The sequence below is a fragment of the Anarrhichthys ocellatus genome, unplaced genomic scaffold (assembly GCF_004355925.1).
Source record: "Anarrhichthys ocellatus isolate YVR2014 unplaced genomic scaffold, GSC_Weel_1.0 scaffold137, whole genome shotgun sequence".
NCBI lineage: Eukaryota > Metazoa > Chordata > Actinopteri > Perciformes > Anarhichadidae > Anarrhichthys > Anarrhichthys ocellatus.
The window spans coordinates 114,685-122,441 of NW_022280167.1; positions in this window are offsets into that span (position 1 = coordinate 114,685).

Genomic DNA, 7,757 nt, shown 5'->3' on the forward strand with positions numbered 1-7,757 from the left:
TCTACATTTTATATAATAACCAGCGACCCCGGGACACGGGAGCAGGGAGGGGGCGGCTCTTGAAATATATAAATGGAGGGAACTGTGCCCGCAGTCAGTGGCAGGATTCTGATTTCAATTGCACACACACACACACATATGTAGGTATATATATATATATATATATATATATATATATATATATATATATACACACACGACAGAGACAAATCATTCTTCCTCCCCCTCAGACCAGAGATAGAAAGACCGAGCGTGGCCTTATTCTCTGTCACGATTCACCAGCATGTGTGGGTTGTCTCCCTTTCTACTCCTCTTTTCTCTCATTCTGTCTCTGGTTGCCATTTCTCTCACTCTAATTTCTCTCTAACTCAGCAACTCTTTTCACCTTTTTTTTTTAATCCGTTGCATGTCCCTACATTACTGTGATCTATTCTCACCTGTCTCCATCTCGCTCTTCTCTTTTCATTTTCTCCGTCTTTGTCTTATTTTATTTTTTTCACACTGCCCCGTGCCCCCTATCATTTGACTGCGTAATCAGTGGGACTATTTTATTTCCCAACGGTAAATTAACTGAATTCAAGACAGATTTTCTGAGTGCGAGATGTTTGTGTCTCTTTCATCCAGGTTTTCTCAGTCTGCCTCAAGGCATCATCGAGTCAAAAGGCCAAAATAGCAACTTGAAGCAGCAACAAAGCGGAATCTACCTCCCTTAAACGAGACGTTGTGAATCAACTCCTGTCGAAATAATTTCGATACTGAGACAGAATTAAGGAAGGTGCCACAATTTGTTTGAAATGTTCAGGGGTTCAGATTGAAGACTTTTTCATGTGTGTCGTGTGGTAGCTGGCTCGCTAGGAAGCCAAGCTATGTTCATCTTGAGTGGTTGATCATTTCTCTAACTGGGAGAAATAACCATCAAAGGAACGAGTACCAGATCTATGTGTCGCTGAACAAATCGGACACAGGCTAGCTATCGCCGGGCTAAGACTTCACGACTTTAAAAACCTTGTAGAACAGCTCTTAAATCTCTTAAAGGAACAGTTCACCCCAAAATCAAAACAGGTATGTTTTCCTCTTTGATGTGGTGGTATTTATAGATCTAGATGATTGTGATATGCGTAGTTTTGTAAATATCGGTAATATTGATGTCCGCCTTCTCTCAGACATAATGGGACTATATGGCACTCAGCTTGTGGTGGTCAAAGCGCCAAAGGAAAATCAACAGAATTAATACAGGAAAGAAAAGGTGAGAAAAATATGTATTTGTGATTTTGGGGTACACTGTCCCCTTAAGTAAGGTGCAGTTTTATTTTCATGTCTCTAAATCGAGTCCCGGCACGCATCATTTTCCAAACGGCACATATGATCTGCATCTCTGGCTGTAAGTGGACCGATGAGTGATGACTGACAGGATGTGATATTGGGTCAGCGTGATAAATTATGAGAGCCAGCTTGTCACATTAAAGGGGGCGTCGCTGCCACGTACTCACCTGATATTAATTTAGTGCATATGGCTTTTGAAACGAGATCCCTCGTCACTTTGGCTCGGCCTTTTGCTGTCCCCGTTACAGCAACCAGAAGTTCAGGTTCAAATTTCAGCAAAGAAGTGCACATATCTCGCCCTGCCCCATTGACACCCGTGGTTCTATAACAGAAGAAAGGTTGGCTGCTCCTGCTGTCAGTGGGCTTTTTTTTTCCCCTGTTCCTTAATGAGAACATCTGAGGGTGAGGCAGACAGGGAGAGACGGAACGAGGAAGCGAGCATCGGTGCATGCTTGTAGACCCAACAGCTGGCAACACTAAGTGTGGCAGCTCAGTTAGCCCGGCAGCCCTGACGCAGCCTCAGTAACGAGACGAGAATAACGAGCTACTCCACCCCAACACCCAAGTGTGAGAGCTAACACTCTCGTCCCAGCCACCCGGGGACATGACGAAAAAAGTCCCGGTGCAGTCGGCTTGAACGCATTGACATTTATAGGTGTCTTTGATTTCTTCACAAAAGAGGAAATGCGAATTGTTCTGTCACGGTGGGTTAGTTTTTAATTTATATATTATTATTTTGAAGTTTTTAGTTAAAAAATGAGCACCAATGAACAGTTATATGGCCTTTTCTTGTTTAAAGTATATTTAAAGACAGGTTGGGTGATAAAGAGATGAAGAGTTCAATCCCTTGTCAGAGACAGAAGATAATTTTCCGCTTGCGTTATTTATGTGAAGATGACAGTTGCACGCTGTGTGTTTAAGCGCCCCAAACAGTCAATGGACCGACGGTAGCAGTATGCTAATTCCCACTCGTCTCGCTGCTCTTCCCTCTCGTCTCTGTATGTTTAGGAAGACTCGACACAGGAGACATGTCCCACACCTTTTTAAAAAACAGAAGAAACTGCACGTGTTAGGACCACGTGTAAACGCCCGCTCAAGCTCCCGTCGAACTCCCCCTCCCCCCCGGGAGTCGTCGGGGTGAACTGAGGAAAAGCCAATTTGAGAGGTTTTTACCACAACTGTGTTGTGAATGTAGAAATGAAGGCAGACACATTACTTTGTTTGAGATTACAGTGGAATGGACTGGCAACAGGTCCAGTATCAGAAAAGGAGGAAAAAGACGAACATTGATGGTGAAAGATGTAGTGCATTAAATAAGGATTCTGACGACACTATCAAATGGGTAGAAAGCTCAGCCTGTTTATAAGAAGTGGACATAGTCACTGTGACTCCACCCATTAGTTTGTGGACTGCCACTTTGAAGCCTTCCGGCCGTCGCAATCTTGTTTTTTTGCCACCAGAAGTGACACGAGAGGGTGGAGCTGAGTACAACTTTTTTTTTCTCAACGAAATGTTAAAAATAACTTTCATGAAGTGAAAACACACACAAATAGTCTTCGTCTGTGTTGGGCCCTGCTACACACACCCACGATGTGCATTCAATTTGAAACAGAGGAATTGGTTTTTTGTTTTTTTTTAATAAATGCACCGTCCATGTACAGAACTTTAGGGCTTCCTACCCAGTGATCAACAGGTGGGACTGTCCCTTTCAGCAGAGTTCTTTTCACCACACACACGGCACACTTCTGTCAGGCTCCTTATTAGAAGAGATTCAGATTTAGTGGGTTAAGAATAGGAAAATGTTCAGTGAGGGTTAGATACAGTTGATTGAAGCTTACCAGAGTCATCCACCGGTCTCAGCCGTTTCTCTTCACACATAGAGTCGATGACAACCTCGTCTACAGAGAAGTCAATGCTGCCTCCTTTTAACAGCAGCTCAGCTTCCTTACATTACAGGTTAGTGGTATGTGTGTCCTTTTGACAGTTTGTAAATGCCTACTAGAGTTCATAATCTTACTTTGCACACCAGCACTCCACAGGATGTGGAATCCTGTTGAAGAGGATGAGAGACTGTCGCACATCCGTATGAACGCCCTAAAGCAAAAATCATTCTTACTTGCACATCAGAAACCATTGAACATACAAGAAACCAATGAGAATAATTCCTGATATGCTTATCTTGTCGAATCCCTAAAATGATTCAGTTGACCGGAAGTGGCTCCAAATGGATCCACAAATTGAGCCTGTTCTTCCTTTGGTTACACCGCATTTTACAGACAGGATAGTTTAAGATTCTCTCAGAGTTTGAAATGTAGTTGCATAAATTGCATTGGTTTCAGTGAACTTACCACTCGAGACTTTCTATTATATATTATCAGTTATTTTCATGACATACATACATAGTTCTTATTCCGTTTTTACACATTTATTTGGCTTCTGTAATGTAAATAGTTATTTTTATCTGTGTTGGCTACAACGTTTATTTTGATCTCTGATCACCAGGACCGAGAAGAACTCATTGCAAAAGCCAAAAGTCATAGTTCACTATTGTGTTATGTGTGATTTGAATAAATATCTGAAATGTTGTTATCCTTTTGCATTTATGGTGATATAGATAATTATACATCCATGTGACATCACCACTTTCTCAGATATGGAAATGAAGATAACTTCAAAAATCTTAATAACATCATGTCAAGTGGTAACAGTTTATATTATGAAGGGCTTAGAGTGTCGAGTTTAAACATTTTAAGAGATTAATTTGTGAGATTGAGTTATGGAGTTAAAACTGCATTTTTGACACAAAAGTATAAAAGCGATAAAACAGGTAATTTTTGCATACTTTGTTCCATATTATGAATAAAATGTACTTCACTCCTCAACTGAACTGTGCCAACATACCATCATACTGTACGTATATTACCTGAAGTAAAACTGACTTTCTTTGAAAAGCTGAGTGAAATATTGTAACTATGACAACAAGCCTCTAAGCTCTAGTTTTATGGTAAATACAAACATAATTATTATATTCATAATTACAATAAAATCCACTATATTAGTACACATATTATTATTTTATTATTATTATTATTAATAATATTGTATGTATTTTGGTAGTCATATTGCTTGGGGGTGTAGTGCAGATATCAGCACACAGTTTCTGAAGTAAATCCGCTGAAACATTTGCATAATTTCATCCAGTCTTTTATTGAACATTTATACCTGCAGTACTCCTTTGAGCCACATGAGGGAGCCTGAATGTTCGCGTTGTTCTGGTAATTGTTACTTATAACATTACATCTAATATGAAAGGCTCTTGTACATTCTGATTGTTTCACTGATGACAGGAAATGATCAGAATGAGGTAACACTGCCTAAATGCATTCATTTCAAATCAAAATTTAACATGTTTTCAATAACAGGTGCATAAAACAACGTTGTGATTTATCAAACGTATATCTCTTAAAAATGGCTGGTGCTCCATTTTAGGGTGATGTGGGAATGGCAGTAAAAGTGGTCAGGAACTATTATTTACGTCTAATTTGTCTTCTCGCGATTTATAGATGAAGTCTAACGGGAATCGAGTCGCAATGGTTTGTTATTTTTTTAAGAATAAAAAAGTTTGGGAGACACTGCACTAACCCATATTCATAACCGACTGACTTTGGCGCAAATATGAGCCCTACAGCTGAATTGCAGCAGTCCTGCCGTTGTAAAAAAAATGGCGATTTGTGAAGCTGCAGCTTGTAGTGTGAGGATTTTTACCGCATGGTGAGGGATTGTGTGGGGCACCCTTGAGAAAAGTATTTAACCTTTAACTGCCTCCCTTAATGTCACCCGGTCCCCGATTCAGGCCACAGCAGGAAACAGAGACGGGAGGGTGAGATGCTGTGGAGCTCTGCTGCCCCCATCTGGTGACACTGAGGACAACAGCTTTGCTCGGTTAGTAGTGCAGAGAAAAGAAACAAGCACAGCTCTCATTCCTGCAATCGCATATCAGATAGTTGCAGTAATAAATAATAGAATAATAAAGGCACTGTTTCTGAGGAATAATTCCTAAAAATGATCAATGAAGTAACTTAAGAGTTGTTTCTTTTTTTATGGAGTCACAAGCCGAACTGTTGGGGAGCCACTATGTTAAGATGCATATAATTCAGTTATTTATTTATTTATTTGTATATTTATTCATTTATATTTTATGCATTTATTAATTTATATTTCATATATTTATCCATGTATCTATTTATATATTGCAGCGTTATATTCCATCAATACCTAACTAATTTAATTTGAGCAAAAGTTTGGGATTTTACGTAAAATGACATAATCCTGAACAACCTTAAAGGGGTAATTCTGTAAAATTGTATTTTCTCCAATCAGCACAAGTTCACTTTTAGCTCAATGTATTTAACTGAATGATTTCATATTTAAATATATTGTTTTTATTTTAATATATTACAAAATTTCATATTCGTCTTACAAATTAAAAGTTGAATTCATAAATTGTTACATGTTACTGACCTCACTGTTCTCTACAACGTAGCTCCATGTTGCTATCTTAGATTGGTTGCTTATTGGGAAAACTTGACAGAGACATGTAGAAGATTTAAAAGCAAGTTTTCAAAGTAAAATATGTCATTGGCTATGTGATGCATCAGTGTAGTACTGTAGTGTGTTGTGCATGTGAAAGCAGTGAATAGCAAAACTGGATTATCGACTGCCGTGTGGCCTGAGGGATTACAAACAAATCCATAATCAGGAACCAATACATCCGCAACACATGGGAGACAAGTTAACTCAAGGATCCTTAGCAAATAAATGTAAGTGTGTTTCTGTAACAAAAAAGAAAAAAAGAAGGAAAAAAAAAGTATGTAAACTATATTTAAATATAGCCTATAAATATATAGGCCTAAAAAAATGAGATTTCTAGTTTTCCAACATTTTTTGGCATTTTTATTTAAAATCTAATTCAAGGCCTTGTAGTTTTCTAGGAAATAAGGACTTTTTCCGAGTTGAACACAGAATGAGTTTAAAATGCCCAAGATTAATGGAGTGATAAAAGAATGCAGAGCTGCAGCGTATCATATTTGTGAAAGAGGATTATAGATTGGCAGCAGCGGAGCACAGACTGCAGAGCAGCTTGTGCAAACTCTCACATCTTTATGCCGAACATATTAGCACGATCAGTGTGACTCGTGTTTATATAAAAAACATCTGTCTTTTCACGTGACAGACGTGCGATATGCAACTGTCTATCATTCTAACCTGTCTTGTAACCTGCTTTTTGCATTGAACAGCTCTTGGCAGAGGGCATGTGTTAATGTGAGTCAGCGGTAATAAGCGAGAACGGATCGTTTGTCTCACGTCAGACTTATTATAGGCTGTGTGCACGCATTTGGCTTTTCGTCACCATCTCACATTCTGCAGCTTATTTCACACCGAGGTTGAGAGTCCCAGCACCGACACACACTCACGGAGCAGACGGGATTCAGGAGGACAGGACTTCTGCCTGTGGCAGCCCTATCAGTATCACAGCCCCTTGTCAATAGAGGGGACTGAGCTTATCTGAATGCCAGGCCAAACTTCTTTTACATTTTAGACAACCTGGAGGATTTGTGATCACACTGAAAGTATCTAAGCTCCCATGAACGTCTCTGCTGGACTGAAACACTTTTAAGGTTTCCTATAAAGACCCGCCGTACAGGGTACAGGGTCACACAGAAATCGGTTATCCGTTCTATCTTCTCATTACGAAGGTTTCAAACGATTGGTGAGACCGCTAGAGCTAATGTTAAATCCACTATTTTCACCTCCACCGTTTGTAGAAGAGAATCTTTCACTGGACACCCAAAAAACGTAGATCTCTTTCATTGCATTTTCAATTTCATTTATTTTTTATCACCTTCCTGTGAAGGTGCTCCATATTCAGAGCAGCAATGTAGCAGCAACCAGCTATTGTCTGTGTGAAGATATAATGTACCTAGATACCTGAGCAGAGAAGGAAGTTGTAATCAGAGCTTTTCTGTGCCGTGCAAGCAATTTAAAGAAAACAACAAACCGAATCAGTATAATCAAACCGATTAATTAACGACAATAATCACTAGTATAGCTGCAGGTGTTGCTGGTCCCAGACCACAAACAAGCAAACTGTATTTCCTGGGAAAAGGAGAAACAAGGACGAAATTATTCAAAAAAATAAATAAATAAATAATCAAGTTTGATTTGATACCCCACTCGTGTCTCTGTACAGTAAATATAAAGTTATAACCAGCAGGCAGTTAGCTTAGCATGAAGACTGGAAGAAGCGGGAGACAGCTAGCCTGACTTCGTTCACAGGTATACAAGTCTTCCTCAGTTCAGTTCAGAGTCATAGTCACTGACTATAAAAACATTTTTCAAAGCTAGACGATGGCTTCAAAACGTACTTTGCTATG